Source organism: Loxodonta africana, chromosome 14, assembly GCF_030014295.1.
Source record: "Loxodonta africana isolate mLoxAfr1 chromosome 14, mLoxAfr1.hap2, whole genome shotgun sequence".
Taxonomy (NCBI): Eukaryota; Metazoa; Chordata; class Mammalia; order Proboscidea; family Elephantidae; genus Loxodonta; species Loxodonta africana.
Genome location: NC_087355.1, coordinates 10176876 through 10197946, shown reverse-complemented (window position 1 = coordinate 10197946; position 21071 = coordinate 10176876). Strand labels below are relative to the sequence as shown.

Sequence of the window (21071 nt, the reverse complement as noted above, 5' to 3'; positions counted from 1 at the left end):
GATTCAGAGAAATCCAAAATTACCTCTAACCAGTTTGTGATAGTGATAGGGGAATACGAAGGCTTCCGAAGGATACTTAGGTAACACCACCTCCAAGGAGTATGCACATCTGAGCAAGAAAACCAGAAACAGGGTTGCAAATAAGAGTGCCAAGCGAGCTCACACTGCTGTTTTCTATGAGGCCTGTAGGTATAATTTCTACCTCCAGTCTCAGGGTGCAAATGATTTTGCATGTACCAATAGACTTGTGTGTGCGTGTGTGTGTGTCTGTGTGTCTGTGTCTGTGTGTGTGTGTCGTAGTGGTTAAGTGCTACGGCTGCTAACCAAGGGTCGGTCGTTCAAATCCGCCAGCCGCTCCTTGAAAACTCTATGGGGCTGTTCTACTCCTTCCTATAGGGTCGCTATGAGTTGGAATCGACTCAACGACAACTGGTTTGGCTCTTTTTTTTTTTTTAAATCAGTCTAAGGAGGAAAACACTGTGATCTTTTATACGGGCAAGAGTCTCCCGAAGGAAATAATGAAGGCCCCAATTGCTCCAGCCTTTCAAAAGAGGCTGCACAAAGCACTCCTGAAAACTCTGGGGAATAATTTTGTGTTCCCTGGGGGAATTGGTGAGATGATCTAACAGGTCTTTGCCCTCACTCTAATTTCTATGATTCATGTGTGACTTATTTAATTGTTATCATCTATTGTAGATATATAAAAGAATGCTTTCATTCCAAAAAAAAAAAAAAATTAAGTTCAAATCATCTTTAACATCACAGCAAGTTTCTACTCCCCTCACCCTTCAGAACGTTGACATATTAACTTTTTGACCTACCCTGAACCCTCCTGCTACCTCCCAGGATACAAAAGTACATCTGTCGCGCTGCTGGGTGTAACGGGGGGCCTCCACCCTGCAGTGCATGGCGAACAAGTTTGGGAGAACTAAGGGTTAAGTGAAGTCCCCAAGGAATGCCAATCCGTGTCTGGCTACTAATGCAGAAGCTGCCTGCGGCCTAGGTGTAACCACAGCTAGGAAAACAATGCCTAACTGCCTGATCCTCGGCAGCATTTAGCATTTATCATGGGCAGAAAACCACCTGTTGCTTGGGAGCAAGTCAAAAGCATTTGAGCCATAATTAAAATAATAATGAATAAAAATGTATTGTAAATTGCTGCCCAAACCCCAGGCAGATGTGTTATTTAGCTCTGGGTTTGATCTGCGCTATTAATTTGGAATAAAAAACAGACAACAAAACATACACCAAACTGAGATCCTGCCTGCCCTATGTTTTGTCTCTTTTCAAGTCCTTGACAGTTGTGGTTAGTAACTCAAATGCGAGCAGAGCTTACCTCTCTGCAAAGCCAAAAGTGGTCTGACAACATCTTAGAGCAGAGCAGCAGCCAGTCAGAATCAAACCACTGACTAGATGATTGTGACTATCCAAGGGGCAGTTGGAGGCAATGAGGGAGAGCAGCAGCCAGGCCAGGTTTCCACCCTCTTACACAGGTTAGGCTAATGAATCACCTTGCTGAGGACACTCCCAAGCTGAGGCCTTGTAACCCTGCCAAGAGCAGACACACACTTGGGTACATCGATCCTGGTGCTTCAGGAACTTCACTGGGAAACATCTGAAAACCCAGTTCTCCAACCTCAGCAGAATTGCATCTAAACACAGAAACTGACATGATGGGAAGTGGCAGGGAGGTCGTCAGCTTCTACTTGAAAGTTCTGTTCTTTTCGGTGGCTAACCGAAATCTGAAACCGTTGCCATCAAGTCGATTCCGACTCATGGCAATCCCACATGTTACAGAGTAGAACTGTGCTCCATAGTGTTTTCTTGGCTGTAATCTTTACAAAAACAGATCACCAGGCTTTTCTTTCATGGCACCACTGGGTGGGTTGGAACCGCCAACCTTTGGGTTAGAAGTCAAGAACAAATTGCTCTCACCACCCGGGATCTGTTCGGTGGCTATTGGCTTGTCTTTAAGGCTCTGATTCCGTCTCTCTAAATGCCTTTGAAATCTTCAGAAATGTTCTCTTGAGAGGGTGAGGGCAAGGGCAGTGGGGGTGTGAACTGAAGGCGAGAGGAGCAAAGCAATTTTGTGGCGCATGTGTATTCATAAATTCATATTAGATGTTACTCTTAAAAATTCAGAATTCAGTTGACAGATCTACACAAATGCATGAAAACGGAAAAAGACAAGCAAGTGTTCATTTGAGAAGTTGAAAGCATCACTTTGATTTGCAATGAGCTTTAATCTGCCTCGTTCACCGCAAGGCAACGCTGCAAACCAAAAAAAAAAAAAAAAGAGCCCCAAAAATCATGAAATCAAACCTGACAACGTTCTGTTGGCATATATTTTAATTCTCGAACAATTACTCTGCCACATACATTTAATCTTGAATTTTATGTATTGACACATTAAATTCTGAAGCTGAAAGAGAAAATGACAAATATAAATACCCCCAAATGTAAAACTGGCTTTAAATTGTAGTCTATTAGGATGTGTGTGTGCTTGCATGTGTGCTACATTAAATCTGTGACAAGGACAAGGGATTGTCAGTTTATTACAAGTCACTCTCAAAGACTTTGAATGTACATTTTCTGGTCCTGCCTGAGAAAGTTTGAGTAGATCCTCTCTGGGATAGACTATATTTAGACATGATCTTTAAAATATTTGGTGCTGATATGAATTCATAGCTGAGAGTGGTCTCAATGTGGATGCAATCATATCGTTTCCTGCTCAGTCCCCTTCAGCAGCTCCCTACTGCCTTTCAAATTACAGTCTGCTAGTCAATACTGTCCAAATATGGCCCCAACAGCTTGTCTGGACTCACCTCCCATTACTCTGGGAACCGCGACCTAGCCAGGGTGAACTCCTGGACACTTGTACAAAACTGGCTCGAATTTTTCCGTCATTCTGCCTTTGCTCAATCTCTTTCCTCCTCTGGAAATGCTCTTCCCAACTCCCCCCACCCCAGCTAAAATCTCACCCTGAAGACGGTTTCCGGAGGACCTTGACTGTGACTTATTTATCTCTGCATCCCCAGAATCTAGCATGAGGCCTGGCTAGTGGTAGAGATTCAATATGCATTGAATGCATGAATTTTCATATCCTTTCCAAAAACTGAAAAAAAAAAAATTGGAGCTCTGGTGGTGCTGTGATTAAGAGCTCAGCAGCTAACTAAAAGGTGGGTGGTTTGAATCCACCAGCTGCTCCTTGAAAGCCCTACGGGGCAGTTCTACTCTGTCCCATAGGGTCTCTATGAGTCAGAATCAACTTGACAGCAACGGGTTTTTGGATTTTTTCAAAAATTAGTATTTTATTTAAACCTTTTCTGATCCCTCCCTCCCAGAGCACATTGTTGGCTTTCTTTGGTGGAACTTCCCATATTGGATCTGGTCATAAAGTTACTTGTCCACTTCTCTGCTCTCCCTGCCACACTCCCCCCAGACTGTAGGTGCCTGGTCTTGCTTGCTCTTCTCTGACACATTAGCTTTCATGTGCCTTACACTCAGTCAGTGCTCAGCAACAACAGTAATACTATCTAACATTGAATTATGCAGATGATTTCACAAAGCACATGCACACTTATCTCATACCACCCTTACGATAAGTATATAAAACAGGAAGAGTCCCATTTGATAAATAATAATAATGAGTAAAATTTAGGCTCCTTGTCTTGCTGACTGTCCTCTAAAGCTATTAATTCATTACCTCTCATGTCAACAGGCCGTGCCAAGCATGCTAAATATATAACTTTGTTTAATCCTCACAGCCCCGTGAGGACAGCCCTGCTCTCGTCCTCATTTTACAGAGGAAGAGATTGTGGCCTAAAACCAAAAACCAAACCCATTGCTGTCAAGTCAATTCCAACTCATAGCGGCCCTACAGGACAGAGTAGAACTGCCCCATAGAGTTTCCAAGGAGCACCTGGTAGATTTGAACTGCCGACCTTTTGGTTAGCAGCCAAACTCTTAACCACTACCCCACCAGGGTTTCCTTGTGGCCTAGAGAGGCAAAATACAGGCACCTAGTGGGTAAGGGGCAGAGCAGGCATTTGAGCGCAGGTCAGTCAGGCCTTCCGAGCTACAAATGGCAGGGACAGGGCAGGAAGTCAGCTCTAGCCACTGTACCGTATTGTCTCTTTGGTCCTCTCCAGAACCAGCTCGTTGCCGTTATAGCCGAGTCTGACTCAGGGCAACCTGATTTGTGTCAGAGTGGAACTATGGTCCATGGAATTTGTAAAGGCTGATTTTTCAGAAGTAGATCACCAGGCCTTTCTTCTGAGGCAGCTCTGGGTAGATTCGAACCACCAACATTTCAGGTTAGCAGCTGAGCCCATCAACCATTTGTACCACCCAAGAACTCTCCTCTCTAGAAAGAACACCAAAACAAAAATCCAAATTTAGTATGAGAGCTGAATCTCGGTTAGTAGGATAGCTCAATGTGTAAGAGCACCAATTCTGGAATGAGACTTCTTGCTTTCAAAGTCTGGCTCTACCACTTACTAACAGTGTGGCATCGTGCAAGCTGGTTACTATCTCTGTGCCTCATATGTTCCTCTGTAAAACGGGGGCACTCACAGTATCTACCACATAGGGGTGGGATAAGGACCAAATGAGTTAATATGTGAAGAGCATTAGGCTGGCACATGCTTCTGCACACGTGGCACCTTGCCCCATTTTGGTGGGATTCTGAAGCTGATGGACAGACCACCCCTCGATATTCAAGAGAATGATTTCATTCCTTGCAGAGCTGGCCCTCACACCCAGGCGAATCTGACTACCATGTGATAATTTGATGCTCACTCTAGCACCTACCCAGCCTTATGTAATTGTAAGTCAGCAAGCTTCCCACCCGGGTCTCCTAGTCCCAGCCCAGCCCATCGCCCTCCCCCAGGGCACTCCTGACCCATTAGGAATACTCTAACAACCATGCAGATACTCGCTCTGCCCTGATTCCACACATGGTCCTCCAGATGGGACTGACATTCTACACTATCCTGTGTTCCATTTGTGTGCACTTAACCCAAAAAAGGCCACCACTGGGGCCGTCTGCACCAGCTCCCAAACCCTATTATCAGCCCATCTCTCTACTCCCAGCTCTCTGCTTCTCTTTGTTTCCTTCTGTCGGTTTCTCTGTCTCTCCCTTTCTGTCTCTTTCACTCTCCATCTCTCTTTCCCTATCTCTCTGCATCTGAGTTTCTCCTTTCCTCTCTCACGCACACACACACCTGCACACTCACACACATACACACTCACACACACGTATACACACTCACACAAAAACCAACATGACATGCTAATTGGGTTCCCCAGCAAGCTTGCCTCCCCCCTACAGGCAGATGTGAACTGGGACGGGTTAAAAAGGACACACTTCACACCTGTCAATTCTGCTCAATCGCTTGTTGTGTGACGATACACCCGATGCCAAGGGACAGGCCGACCTGGCTGGCTGGGCTGAGCCTCAGCTGTCCCCCGAGAGTGGGCTCAGCGAACAAATACCCCTTCTGTTCTCAGCGTATGAGAGCTTCTCCTGGAATGTCCCAGGAGCAGGTGTGGACCCCTCCACAGGGCAGACAGAGGGGACTGTTCCCAGCGAGTTTATAGAACTATATACTGCAGTTGGCTGGCTATTTTTACAAAATTCCAATTACAGAGCCAAAGGACAAACCCTGAATAAGAAGGAAATAGGCGGTGTCACATCACTGATGTAGCTGGGGTAGAACAGTAGCAAGGAAATGTCTTGAGACTGGACTGGCCTTAATAGAAAAGAAATATTACCAGAAACAAAGGTACTTCTATTAATATATTACTTTCAATTTTAAAAAGTCTGCCAACTGGAACCGAGCCCATCAAGAGTGAAAGCTGGATGGTGCTGAGAGGGAAGGGTGGGAATAGGCAGAGATCCAAGGACAGGCTGAGATCCAAGCCTTCATATATCATTTTATTCACTTGACAATTATTGGAGGGCTTAGAGTATTAATAGCAAGGTGCAAGACATAGAAGATGTTCCCCTCAGCCTCACAGAGCTTATAGTTTAGAGGAAAATAAAGACAATTGAATAAGAGATTTCAATTTTGTGTGTTGAACATCATGAACATGGGTGTCCAGACTGCTGAGCGCATGAAGCCAGAAGCCATGATGTGTCTGGCTGTCAGGAAGGACCTCCCACAGGAAGTATGCATGCGCTGAGGCCTGGCTGGTGGGTAGGGACTAACAAGCCAAGGAAAGGAAAAGAGTGTTTCAGATAAAAGGGACAGAAGTGAGAAAGATTGGCGAGGGAAGAGAAGCCACATGATAAAGGGTCTGATGAGCTCAGATAAGGAATGTGGGCCTCATCCAAAGGTCAAAGGAAAGTTATTAAGGAGTTTTAAGTGGGGTACGGATTCCTTGGGTGGTACAAACAGTTAAGCACTCAGCTGCTAACTAAAGGTTGGAGTTTCAAGTCCATTCAGAGGTGCCTCAAAGAAGGTCTGGTGATCTACTTCTGAAAAATCAGTCATTGAAAACCCTATGGAACACAAGTCTACCCTGACATGTATTCGGTCGCCATAAGTTGGAGTTGCCTGATGGCAACTGGGGTTTTTTTATGTGGAGCGCAATGTATAATCAGAGCCGCATTTCAGAAATATCACTCCACCTACGGTGTAAAGACAAGAATGCAGGCAAGCGGATCAGATAGGAAACTTCGGTAGTAAATTCAGGGAGAGAATAAAGGAATGAAGAGATACTTAATAGGCAAATCAACATGACTTGATGGCTGATTATATGAGGGGCTGGTTAGGAGAAAGAATCAAGGATACTTTCTTGGCACTTGGTGTGATGGTGCCATCTTCTTCATGGGAGCAGGGATGGGGATGAGCCCCACTTGGAGCAGGCTGGTTTTAAGATGCTCGTGGACATCTGTGGCACTCAGGCTCTAGGGTGGCCCCATGATCCAGCCTTTTGCGGTTCATGTTCTGTATAATCCATTCCTCTTGAATTTAGGACCTATAACTTTCTTCTAACCTATAAAACATGGCAAAGATGATAAGATGCCACTCCTGTGGTTAGATTATATTCTGTAAGACTCTGTCTTAGCCAAGCAGAGCTAGAGGCTCTTTCCGAAGTTCTGATGAAGTGAGTGGCCCTGTGGGGAAGCCCAGGTGGCAAGGAATGGCAGCCCCTAGGACCTGAGGACAGGCTCCACCTGACGGCCCGCAAACTTTCAGGGCCCTCAGTCATATAAACACAAGGAAACAAATTCTGAATGAGCTTGGAAGCAGATTCTGCCCCAGCTGAGCCTCCAAATAAGAACACAGCCTGGCCAACCCCTAGATTCCAAGTTTGTGAGGCCTTGAACAGAGGACCCAGCTAAGCCAAGCATAGGCTTCTAACCCATGGAAACCATGAGATAATAAATATCTGTTGGTTTAAGACACTAAGTTTGTGGTATTTGTCTTATAGCAGCAATAGAAAACTAATACAACATCTAACTGTGGCAGTTGGATATCTGGGTCTGGGCTTCAGGACAGAGGTCAGGCCTGGAGATACGCATTTGTCTATTATTAGCATTTTTAGATGGTAGCTAAAGCCGTGGGAGAATGTGCAGTGACAAAGAGAGTATCTAGGACAGAAACCTGAGGATCCACCATCATTTAAGGATTCTGAAAATGAATCCTAGTGAGGCAGGAGGAAAACTAGGAATATGGTTGTATCAATAATGTTGTTGTTGTTGGCTGCCGTTGAGTCAGCCCCTCACTGGTGGTGGCCCCATGCACAATGGAACAAAACACTACCCATTGTTGTGCCGTCCCCATGATCCATTGTGGATCAGACTGTTGTGTTTCATAGGGTTTTCACTGGCTGATTTTTGGAAGTAGATTGTCAGGTCTTTCTTCTTAGCCTGTCTTAGTCTGGAAGCTCTTTTGAAATCTGTTCCACATCCTAGCAACATGGAAGTCTCCTCTGACAGTCGAGTAGTGGCTACACATGAAGTTCATTGGCTGGGAATCAAACCCAGGTTTTCCACATGGAAGGTGAGAATTCTACCACCGAACTACCAATGACCTCATATCAATAATAAAAATTTTAAAAAAATCAATAATAGCCAACATTTATTAACGTCTTTCTATGCACCAGGCACTGTTCTGAGTAGGTTACAAGTATTAGCTCATTTAATCTTCACAACCCCCTTAAGAGGTAAGTGGTCCCTGGGTGGGCTTGCTCGACTACCATCCAAAAGATTGGTGGTTCTAAACTACCCAGAGGCACCTTGGAAAATAGGCCAGGCCATCTGCTTCTGTTTCTGGAGCAGGGTTGACATGTCTGAATCACTAAAACCATTTGAAGAACAATTAAATGCTCCACGTACTATAGAGGAAGTCTGTGAATTAGATTCCATTGATCGCCAATAGGTTAAGGATCACTCCAGCCTGTTGGTTAGATTCATACGGCTTAACCAGATAGCCTGCAATTTTACACATTGATTTCTTATGACAAGCTTTTACATTTACCCACATGTTTACCATTTCATGAGCTGTTCTTCCCTTTGCGTAGATATGTGTTTCTATCTGAAATCTTTTTCCTGCAGCCTGAAGAATTGTCCTGAACATATCTTTAGTGCAGTTCTGTGTTTGTCGTGATATTTTCTTCAGCGAGATTTTTTTCTCTCAGATATTTACTTATTCAGTAGAAATTGAGTAAGGTTAAGTTGCTTCCTAAAAGCAAACCTGATTCTACTTCGTCCAACATGAATAAAAAATCTCATGGGATCACCAGGAATTAGAATAGATTCTACAGCAACTAACAGCAATGTGAGATAAATGCTGTCATGTTAGTATCCTCATGTTACAGATGAGGCGACAGAGGCCAGAGAGAAGAAGCAACTAGTAAATGGCAGCTAGTAGATGGCAGAGCAAGGATTCAAACTCAGGTGGCCACCTCCAGAGCCTGTGTTCTTACCCATTTATGCTAAATTGTCTCTTTCTGTTATGATAAACAGAAACTCAACACAAACTGGCTTAACCATAAAAGGGAATTTACTGGTTCACCATAATCAAAAAGATAAGGAATGGGATGTCTTTCAGGTACACCTGGCAGGGATTAGAGCAAAGTCATCAGGTCTCGCTCTCCTCCTCTTCCTCCTCCCAAACCATTCTCCCTCTCTCCATCTCTCAGTTCATCTTTACTGTGTGCTAGCTTTATTCTCAGACAAGTCCTGCTGACATAATGGCAAAGATGGCTCCCAGCAGGCTCGGCTTGATGTTTTCTTTAGAGGAGTGGCCTTCTCAGACTGCTTGTCCACCCTAAACCAATCAGAGGGCCCAGGGGCAGGAGCTTCTCTCTTTCCACCCCCCAAATTTAGAATCAATTGAAAGATGTGTACTGGAACCAGGTAGATGGCACTCAGCATGTTAGATTTAAAGGGAAAAAAGAAATCCTAAGTGGAGACAGGACTTAAGGTATTTTACTTCCAAAAAGTCAGTCATCCAAAACCCTATGGAGCATAGTTCTACTCTGACACACATGGGGTTACCTTGAGTCAGAATCAACTCGTTTGCAACTGGTTTTTAACATTGCACCTAAGAATAAAAGTTAGCCCCTGTCACAGGCAACACTGGACAACTAGCAGTTGATCCAGCAGGCCACAGTGGCATCATAATGCACCTTCTCTGCAGGCAGACTCCTGAGAAGCAGGAGAGAAGGAGACTGACCCACATGTGCCTTCTCCCAAACTCAGCTATCAGATGAGTCACCTCTCCACCCCTCTTCATACTCCTCCAACCTCCCCTAGAAAAGAATGGAAAAGAAAAAAGTCCCAGATACCCACCTACTATAATGGCTAAAATTTTAAAACCTGACAATACTAAGTGCTGATGAAGATGTGGAGCAACTGGAACTCTCATTCACTCTGAAGGAAATGCACCCTCGTACAGCTGCTTTAGAAGATAGTTTGACAGTTTCCTATGAAGTTAAACACACTCTTACCATATGACCCTGCAATCTGATTGTCAAGTGTTCGCCCAAAAGACATAAAAACAGATGTTCACACAGATTTGTGCATGAATGTATACAGAAGTGTCATTCATAGTCACCAAAAACTGGAAACCATCCAAATGTCCCATACTGGTGAAGGATTAAACAAATTCTAGTACATCCACACAATGAAATATTACTCAGCAGTAAAATAAATCACACATTGCTAATACACACAACAACATGGGTAAATCTCAAAAGCCTTGTGCTGAGTGAAAGAAGCCAGTCCCAAAGGGCCACATATTGTATGATTCTGTTTACATGACATCCTGTAAATAGTAAAATTGTAGGAACAACAGTCAGGTAAGTGGTTGCCAGGGGCTGGGGATGGAGGGAAGAGATTAAATACATAGGGAGATGAGGGAACTTTTTGGGCGATGGACATATTCAATAGCTTGTTAGTGGTAGTGGTTATGTGCCTGGATACATTTATTAAAATTTATAGACCTGTACACCTAAAAGGGATGAATTTTACTGTTTGTAAATTAAATCTCAACAAACCTAAAAGAAAAAAACCAGGCATGTTATGTTAGAGCAGTAGTTCTCAAACTTTAAGGTGCACCAAAATCTTGTGGAGAACTTAAAACACAGATTGCTGAGCCACACCCTAGAGTTTCTAATTTAGTAGGTCTGGTGTGGTTTTTTTGGTGTGGGGCCCAAGAATTTGCATTTCTAACAAATTCCCAAGCAGTGCTGATACCACCGGTCCAAGAATTATACTGAGAACAACTGATGTAGTGAAAATCCCTTCACATGGACACTGAGGAACAGGAGATAAGCGTTACGCCGTAACTTGGTGTTCTGACCAGTAGGGCATGTGATGGGTATTTGAGGACGACCAACCTTTTCATGGACAGCCCCACTAGCAAGGGAGGTGAAGTTTCCAAAAGGAAAAGAGGGGTTCTGTTTCCAGAGGAAGAGGATCAGAAATTAAATAGCCCAAAGCAATACTTACTTTGGAGTAGTGTCAGAGAAGTGAAAGGGAATGTTTTTCCAAGAGAGGAATGTAGAGTTCTGTCACATCCTTAGAAAAGTCAAGGAAGATAAGGATAAAATGTGTTCATTGGAGATAACAAAATATCACTAGTGACCGTGGAAAGACCAGATTCAAAGTGTTGTAAACAGTGGAACCAGGCTGCAGAAGGTTGGTAAGTGCAAAGTGGGAAAATAAATGCAGGGAGTTTATATGACACATTCAATAAGCGTGGCAGAGAGTTGGGGAGGTGTGCTCATGGGTGTGAAGGAGTTGCATATTCCATTAATATTACAGATGAGACAATTAGCTGATAAAAAGGATCCTATAGCTAACAGGAGGTTGAACATACGGGAGAAAGAATATGGTTGGAGTAAGGTCCTTAGGAAGACAGATCCTAAACACAGAAAAAATGGCCGCAGATAACCATGAAGAAGGAGGTAGGGTGCAAAAGTATGTAGGTTTGTAAGTTTAGTGGAGAGAAACTTAGGGCATTCCCTTGTGATGCCATCTTTTTTTTCTATTGACGAGGTGACAAGCCAATCAGGAGACACTAAAGCACTGGGGTAGGAATTCAGTCCCCAGGGTCAAGATTCAAACACACTGCATAACATTGGAAGAGTTACTTCAATACTTAGTCAACGCGTACAAAGTAAGAACATTACTAGTACGTTTTTAGATGTAAAGATGCTTCCAGTTCTGCCTGAAACATAGCTAATGCTGATTAAGTGTGAGATATTTGAGGAGTGAAGAGAACACCTGAAGTAGAGACTGTTAACCGTAGGACTGCTAGTAGGTCATGGCTTTAAAATGTAACTGTCTACCAAAGGAAATAAAATCTTCGTTAATCCAGTCTGCCGTGACTCCAATCGATTGGCAAACATCGCCACTGATCTTCTTCAAACTCTAACAAAATGGTGAAGCTTGTTTGTAAAAATATGAGAGACAATGTGTGCACTGAAGAGGAATTGAAGAGTCTTAAATTCTGCCACCACCCAAGCCACCACAAGCTATAGGAACTTGAGCAATTCGCAGGCAAGGCTATTATTAAGGTCACCTCTAAAGTCCTGTCAAGACTCAGCAAGCTGGTGTTTTACAGGCTCCGAAGTGAGTCATTCACCTACAGTTGGCACCTTTGAGTGGATCAGTTGTGTAAGATCCTCTGGAGAGAAAAGGTAGCAGTAGCTGGACTTGATTAACCTGGGCAGACTAAAGGAGGCTCTTCTCCCTGCTCTGATCCCCAGCTGCCAGTCACGGCTACGTGTCACAGGTGCTGCTTCCACTCCATATGATAAATGAAAGAAGAGAGAGCTTTTTTTTTTTTGCTCAGAGCATTCCTTCCATTCTGTGTACCAAGGCTGACGTTGCATTTCCAAAGAAGTGTTTCCTCTTGAATTCTTCAAATAAGAATAAGTAAGAGAGCCGTCCCAGTATGGGTCCCCAATTTAATCACAGGAAAAACAGAATTGCCCCATTTTCTTTGTTCTTTTTCCAAAAGGAAGTACAGTTTTCCAGTTTCTGGGTTTTTTTTTTTTAATAGCCTTTTTCTTAAGAATTCACCAAAGGGCAGTTACCATATGTCATCAATTCTAGGTGCATATTTCCCTGACATTTTAGCGCCTCTGAAATGGGAATGCATTTCACCATCAATAACACCTTAGCTTTGTGTAAGAGGTAAATCGGCCCATCTTAGCTCTGATCAGTGATGGTAGCTGCCCTTCCGTGATTGCCCAGGTGCAGAGGCTTACCTAAGTGCATTCTCCAACTCTAACCCAGCCCTGAGCATTTGATGTGATAGCCTGTATTATGCAGGAACACATGATTAGACAGACATGACTTGCTCAAGGCCCCATGGTTAGTAAGTAGCAGAGTGGGATGGTGCAAAGACACGCTGCCACGTAAAACACTTTAACTGGATCAGAAGCATCAACCAACTACATTCATGAACAATGCAGAGGCCATGAGCAAGGTTCACAGGAGGATGGCACCTCGTGATGGTTAATAAGAAGATGCCTCGTTGTTTGATCAAACACAAGTCTAGATGTCACTGTGAAGCTATTTGGTAGATATGCTTAACATTCGCAATCAGTGGACTTTAAGCAAAAGAGATTATCCTCAGTAATGTGGGAGGGCCTCATCTAATCAATTAGAGGCCTTAAGAGCAAAAACTGGGGTTTCCCAAAGGAGAAGGATTCTGCCTCAAGACCGTAAGGTAGAAAACCTAGCAGAGTTTCCAACCTGCCACCTAGCCTACCGATTTTGGATTTGCCCACCCCCACAATTGTGTGAGGCAATTCCTTAAAATAAATCTCTCTAGATAGAAAGATATAGGTACAGGCATAGAGACAGAGATAAAGATATAGATACTTCCCCTATTGGTTCTGTTTTTCTGGAGAACCCTGACCAGTACACAGCTTAAACTATATCATTGTAATGTGCAGACAGACACATAAAGACAGCTGTATACATAGAAAGCAGCTAAACAGATATGGAAAGAAGCAACCATAAAGACAGTTATCTTCCCTGAGCCTCAGTGTCCTTGTCTGTAAATATGATCACAAACAGAAAACCCCGCAGTGGATCCCACTTACTGAAGGTATACCCATAACAGGTATTGTACCAAGATTTTTACCACATCGTCTTATTTAATTTTCCCAACAGCCCCCAAAAGTATTTCTCAGTAGAAATATTTGCTTAGAGTGTTTAAATAACTAGCAAAACTACAGCTCTAGCAAGTACCAGAATTGGGATTCAACCCTGCCTGACTGGCTCCAAGGAGTGCTTGACCCCTGGAATTCCCTGCTCCCACTGGTCAAGGGAGGTGAATGGCCCAGCAGACCTCTGAAATCCTGTCCCTAAGAGACAATGGTCCTGCTTTCACAAACAAGTACATAACGGAACCATGCTTGATGACCAAGCTCTATGATGAGGTGTTTAAAAGTGATTTGGAACTAACTGGAAAGGAAAACTTTTGAGACCCATGTTGAGGTACAACTGAGGAATCATGTTCCCGGAGTGTGTCATTGGAGAACGAGGTGAGGGCAAAAGGGAAAAGTTGCATGTTCTGGGAAGAGGGGAGAGATGGAAAAGCAGAGGACATGAGTGATGTGATACAATCCCGTGCACAGACTCAGAGTGTCTCAGAGCAGATGGCACATTTGGTCTTGATAGCAAGGAAAGGGCCACCGAGGGACTCGACGTCAATGACAAATACACCATCTATCTCAGGATTCTGGTCAATTACTTTAAAAACACACAAGCACTGGCCCTTTCATATATCAAACATTACCATATCCTTCCTCAAACCTGCAAATAAACATCTGTGCATCCTAATTGTAATTGAAACAAGGAAACAGTTGACTTATGAAGTCACTACTTGGCCTTCAGGTGACATTCGTGCAACCTAAAATATCTATTCATATTAGATTCCAAATATCTGGATTACAGAGTATTGTCTGCTTGGGATAATTGCAGGCTACCAAGAAGCACCTGTGTCTCAGAAAGTATGTTCCAGGAGGGTTCTGAGGAGATCTTACCCCAGCAGAGGCGGAACAGTACGAGACATGAAGTACCAGTTCAGGGCCTTTCTGCGGCCACACCAGCCTCCTGTGGAAACATGCAGCCCTCTCTTCACATGGCGTTCATGTTGTTTTTTACAGAGAAAGGAATAAAGGACTGTGCTCAGAAGAACCAGGAAGGACTCCAGTACTCGACCTGTCTCAACTCTTGTTTGTGTGGGTGTTGCGGGCAGAGATGAGAAGGAAGATGAGACGGTGCGTGTCTCATCTGGGTATTGTGGGGGCTGGGGAAGAGTCTGCACTGGTTTCGAGATTGATCAGAGAAACAAACAAAGGAAAGTATTCTCTGAAAAAGTAGCAAAAGTCCCGATTCAGGCTCAAAAGACAATCTCATTGAATGACTCCAGGCTACTTCCTCCAGCAGCTTGCATGAATCTAAGAACAATGCAAACTAGCCCCGTGCAGGCTGGGTGTTTTACCAGAGCAGTGTAGATGGAATGGGGGGTCTTGGAAGCTGGGCCTGGCCATGTTTAGGCTCTCCCCATCTCTCTGTACCTCAGTTTCCTTGCTCCAAAATGAAGAGATTGAAATAAGTGGTTTTGTAACATGGGAAACCCTGGTGGCATGGTGGTTAAGTGCTAGGGCTGCTAACCAAAGGGTCAGCAGTTTGAATCTGCCAGGCACTCCTTGGAAACCCTATGGGGTAGTTCTACTCTGTCCTATAGGGTCACTATGAGTCGGAATCGACTCGATGGCACTGGGTTTTGTTTTTTTTGGTTTAAGGGTAACATGTGTGAAATGTTTCCATTCATTCTGCGTTTGCAGTTTTTAATGATAAAGGTGATATGACACAAAACAATAAAATTCATGAAACGGAGGCTAATTTAATCATCCATAATCCTACCACCCTAAAACAGGTCATTTATTTTTTATATTTAAATGTTTTTAATCTTGCAGGACAATAAAGCATAACTGGTTCTGGAAAGTGCTAAAATGGTTTAGCTGCTTTTTCCTTTCAGGACAAAAAAAAACTCTTATTAATACGTTTGGGTTTTTTTTTTTTCACGGTGAAGCCCTTGTCCTTACTAAACTTCAAGGACCTATTCTATGTCATGATTACTCTTGAGATATGATTGTCATCTTCAGTAAATAGTACTGATCACCCCAGACACCTAAACACCCCCTACACACACACACACACACACACACAGAGGCTGTTTTAACGCCTGTAGGCCTATTAAATTTTAACGTGAGTGTGTTTTGCAACAACTTTTTTCATCCTGTAACAGAACCAGGATCTTGCAAAGTAACCACTTCCTCTCCTCTCAGCTGCTTCTCCCTTCCTCCCAGCCAGCTACACTCAAATGCTTTGAGAGTGAGCTCAGGAAGAGGGGTTAAGTGGAATCGCTTCCTCCAACCCAGCCCACCTCCGAACTTCTTTCTGAGGTTTGCTTAACAGTCTTCCAAAAAGGAGACACCTCCTCTCCTCCACCCCTCACCCGCTCAGGTTCTTCAGAAAGGCTGTAAGCAGGCAATACTCTCCAGGGATCGGACCTCTGATGGCTCATTTTCTATGGCTCTAACACAACAGGTGCTCCAGCGACTCATCCTTCAGCAGCTGCAGCGGCATCAGTCACCTGCAGCAATGGGACGATTGGCTCCGAGCCTCACTATTGCTCGCTTTGGGATTTAAAGCATCAGCTTCCCCTTTCGAGACCTGGGTGTAGGAAGGGTCAGCTATTCGGAGACTAGTTTATGCTCTGACCAGTGTATTTTTAAACATGCACACACCAAACAGCAATAAGAACAGAGTCCTGCAGTTTTATTTTAGGGGAGCAGGTCATGGGGTCACTCAATTTTGAGTCTCTATAAAGAGGAATCACCAAGAGTTGAAGGTACACAATCCTGTTTTTCCTCACTGCCTACATCTTTCTAATGAGAGAGGGAAGGCTGAAAGAAGCATGGCCATCGAAGGACCAAACTACATAAAGGATCGGTATTAGGCAAAGAGCAGGCTAAAAAGCACCTAAAAAAAAAAAAACAAACCCAAACCTGTTTCCATCGAGTCAATTTTGACTCATAGCAACCCTATAGGTCAGGATAGAACTGCCCCCCCTAGAATTTCCAAGGAGCACCTGGTAGATTTGAACTGCTGATCTTTTGGTCAGCAGTCATAGCACTTAACCACTATACCACCAAGGTTTCCAAAAAGCACCTCTGTGTGCTTTTTGATGAGTAAGGTGCACCTGACCTAAGCCATAGTCTCTTCAACTGCTTCATAAGCACGCAACAGTTGGACAATGAATGCAAAAGGGGAACAGAAGAAGGATTAATGCATTCGAACTGTGATGTTGATGAAGACATTGAATATACCATGGGCTGCCAGAAGAACGACTAAATCAGTCTGAGAAGAAATATAACCAGAGTGCTCCTTAGAGCAGTGACAGAGAGACTTTGGGCACATCATCAGCAAAGACCAGTCGCTAGTCAGAGACATTACGGTAACAAACTGGAGGGCTGGCAAAGGCAAAGAAGGCCCTCGGTTAGACGGATTGACACAATAGGCACAACAGTGAACTCCAACTTACCAACAACCATGAAAAAGACTAGGAGTTGGAGCTGACTTGGTGGCAAGTAGCAACAGTCCACGCAAAAAAGGATGAGAGGCTGATGGGCTGTGAACACCACGGAAGGATCAGCAACCACCTCTCGGACAATTGTTAAAAGGCGTGGGAATAACTAATGAATACCAACAACAGAATTCCCTAGTTACAAACTAGCTTCAGGTTTTGCCTCCGCCAGACAATCCCTACTCTCCATGACCTCCGTCATCTCCTCTGGCTAAAAATCAGCCTCGACAATGATCGCTTCCTTTGCCTTGTCATCAAGGCCACAAGAACATAAGGAAGAGTGACACCCACATGACCGTGCCTACTGGGGCTTCCTCCAACATCCTCAGTGACATTATTTTTGCAGGGTAGGGAGGAAAAACCATCCTCAAGGTCCCCAGAAGGGCTCCAACCTTGAACTTGCTCAGAGTAGATTTTAACAACAATTTTGGAAGACAAAGGAACATACATCATCTCATTTGCCCTTCACGAGCCTGTGAAATATTAATACCTCCATTCTGCAGAAGAAATGCCCTTCTTTCAGACCTTTACCCAATGTCAACTTCTCAGTGACGCCTTCCCTGGCTATGTCATCTAAATATCAACACCACCCTTGCCGAAGCATTTCCATCCACCCCCTCCTCTGGCTTTCACATTTCACCTGAGCACTAACTCAGTCTTGAACAGGCTATTTTATTTACTTTCCTTGTTTGTCTGTCTCCCTAACTAAAACCTGAGCTGCACGAGGACACTGCCATGTCTGTTTTGTTCCCTGCTGTGTCCCCTCACCTAGGACAGCACCTTGCATACAGACGATGCTCAATATGTATTCAATGGACAAGTGAATGAATGAATGAGGAAAATGAAGCTCCTAAGGTTGAATCCACCAACTTTGAATCTGCCATGGAAAGGCAAAACCAGAGCGGGCACTAAAATCTTCCCATCCCATATCTTCTCCCAGCACCAAAAGGCCTCCCTCCCTGGTACCAGTTGCCAAGGTGTTGAGTTCTACTCCTGGAGACCCGCTGTATGTCAGAATAGAGCTGTACTCCACAGGGTTTTCAGTGACTGATTTTTCAAAAGCAGACCACCAGGCCTTTCTTCCAAGGCACCTCTGGATGTGAGCCGCCAGCCTTTTGGTTAGCAGTGAGTACATTAACCATTTGCACACCCAGGGACTCCCCCTTCCTGGTAGAAGTGGGGAAAGTGTTACATCAGCTGGCACCAAGTGAGAGAGGGAGCCTACCAAACAAAATTAGGGTGTTGGTGGGGGAAGGGGGTAATAGGGTCTCTATAAGTCGGAATGAACTTGACGGCAAAGGGTTTAGCTTTGGAGTTTGGGGGACTAAACACACCCAGTTCTCATTCTCTTTGAGAAAGGCTAGAATAGCAAAGGCAAGTTGAAGGATGCATGAGCAAAAAGGAAAGTGACAGCTGACTCCAGACTGGCGAAAGAAACAAAATGTAGAGGATGAAGCCAACCCGAATTTTGAAAATTTGAGTAGAGCTTTGGGGGTGGAGGGTTCTACTTCATTCAGGGCTTTCACATATAAGAGGAAACTTCCTAACAGCCTAAGACAGCCCTGTGGGGAGCAATGAAGGGTGGGGGAGTGAAGAAGTTGTGGTGGAAGGATGGCACCCTAACCCACCATGGAAAGGGAGGGAATGAAGGCAGGCTTTTTCTTGAGTGCCTAAAGGAGGGTGTGGGAGTCCCTGGGTGGTGCGAGTCGTTAACACACTCACGCCTAACTAAAAGGTTGCAGCTTTGGTTCTACCCAGAGGAACCTTGGAAGAAAGGCTGGGCTATCTACTTCTGAAAAATTAGCCATTGAAAACCCTATGGAGCACAGTTCTCCTCTGACACACACGGGGTTGCTATAAGCTGGAGTCAACTCAGGGGTAACTGGTTTTAAAGAAGGGTGGAGAAGTAGAGCTTCATAAAGCCCAGCCACGCAGAATATAAGAGGGAACTCACGGCACCTCAGGACAAGAGTAATGCACACAAAACGGCTAGGTCAGGATCCACCAAACCCTGGAGCTTAGGCTGGGCTTGAATGGCCACATTCCCAGAAGCTATGGGCTGGAATCCCCCTACTTCTATGTTTCCAACAGCGACAGGAAGAAGCAGCTCCCTTGGGGGTAGGAGCAGGGGACCCTTAGAGCCAGCATTCCAAATGTCACCATGTGCTTGCACTGAGGGTCCCACTCCTCCACCCCTGGGGTTCAAAGTCCCGTCCTGGGGAAAGACGCTCAGGCCTGGGTCAGATGCCTTGTTAGGAAAACACTTCAGGGTGAGTGACGGTAATGGGAGTACAAGATGACAAACTAGGGATAGTGACCGGACTTTGAGAGAGGCGGCCAGGTGGCGCCCCAGAAGTAGCCCAGTTTGCCGGAACACCCAGCGGGGTTTGGGGGAAGTGAAGGGTTTTGCTGGAGAGGAACTCCTGAAGGGTGGTCTCAAGACCAGCGTGCCGGTCCAGCTCTTACAAAAAGAGGCACTGGACCTGACACCAGTGTGAAATGACAGGAAAGGGGGCTGAAATTCCTGGGAGCATGTAAAAGGCTTGTTCAGTAATCTCCCACAGCGTTTAGTCCTCTGGCTTAAGCAACTACTGAATTAAAAATCCTCCACGTGGGTGAAATGACGTGATGTTCAGGATTTGCTTTAAAATTCTCCAGCAAACAAAACTAGTTGCGGGGGAGGGGATGTGAACAGAAAAAAACATGGTGGGGAAATGTACCTGCTGAAGCTGGGCCAGGGTTATGTGGGAATGTGTTACACCAGTGGGTCTTCAAGTGTGGTTTCCAGACTAGCAACATCAGCAGCATCTGGGAACTCTAACTTGCGGATTCTCAGGCTGCCAGAGACCTCAGATCTACTACATAAAAAACCCTTGGGGTGGGGCCCTGCAACGTGTGTTTTAGCAGCTCTTCAGAGGGTTCTGATCTGTGATTCGATTCATGCTGCAATGCGAAACACACCGCATTAAACCATCTTCTCTCCGTCTGTGTAGGAGAGATGATGTTCATAATAAAGAGAGGTAAAAACCATCCCTTCGGGCGTTTTGGAAGCCCTGTGGGGCGGTTCTTCTCTGTCCTGTAGGGTCCCTATGAGGCAGAATTGACTCGACGGCAATGGGTTTGGTTTTTTGTTTGTTTGGGTTTTTTTTTTAACGGGCATTTTTGTTGTCGAGTTGTTTCTTACATCACTCCTCTTCAATTGCTATGTAACTATTGTTTTGATCTTTTCCCGGAGTCAGAACGAAAAGCCAGAAAGCAAGTGCGGTGACGACTCTCCCTCTCCGCTCCCTCGGCAGCTGGCAAGTGTAAACTTCCTGTAGGGGGCGCTCCGGAGGGCGCCCGGCCCCTCCCACCCGAGCCCCTGTGGCCGCCGAGCCGCGCGGGCCCAGCCGTTCCCGCGCCGCGCGGGCGGCGTTCCGCAGCGGCCCGGCTGTCCCCGCACCTGGGCCCGGCTCTCGCCGCGCATGCCCTGCCGCCCTGCCGCCCTGCCGCCCTGCCGCAGGAGTGCCCGCTTTCCGCCCGCAGAGTTCGGGCCGAGATGGCTCTGCCACTCGACAACCCTGCTTTGGCACCGGGGTTCCGAGACACGTTCCTCCAGGATTGACTCTCGTGACTGCAGCTCACCATCAGGGTCTCCTGAGCATTTCCGTTCTCCCTTTCCGGAGTTCTTTAGAAGGAAGACGAGGAAGAGGGCGAAGAGAGTCGGACCCGGGTCACGGGGAAAACCCCGTCAGGCGTCGCCGTCCCCTCCTCCCTGTCCTGTTCGGGTTGTGGGTGGGTGTGCGGGGCCCCCGGTAGGCCTGAGCGCCCAAGGGAGGGAAAGAGTTAAGAAGCAGGGCTGCCACCCCCTTCCCGTTACCACCGCCCTGTCCCCCCTTACCCTGCGCTCCTGCCCCCCTGTGTGCTGTAAAACAATCCTTTTGTTTCCTCTTTAAGACA

General features: G+C 45.4%; 1 long non-coding RNA gene across 1 annotated transcript in view; it reads left to right on the top strand.

The window, feature by feature from the left end:
* The window catches only part of LOC111750054 (uncharacterized), a 98294-nt gene extending 77869 nt beyond the window's left edge, over positions 1-20425 (top strand). Inside the window, exon 3 of the long non-coding RNA XR_002785178.2 lies at positions 14459-20425. This is a non-coding gene — a long non-coding RNA (uncharacterized LOC111750054). The remainder of the gene's footprint in view (positions 1-14458) is intronic.
* Positions 20426-21071: the final 646 nt, after the last annotated feature.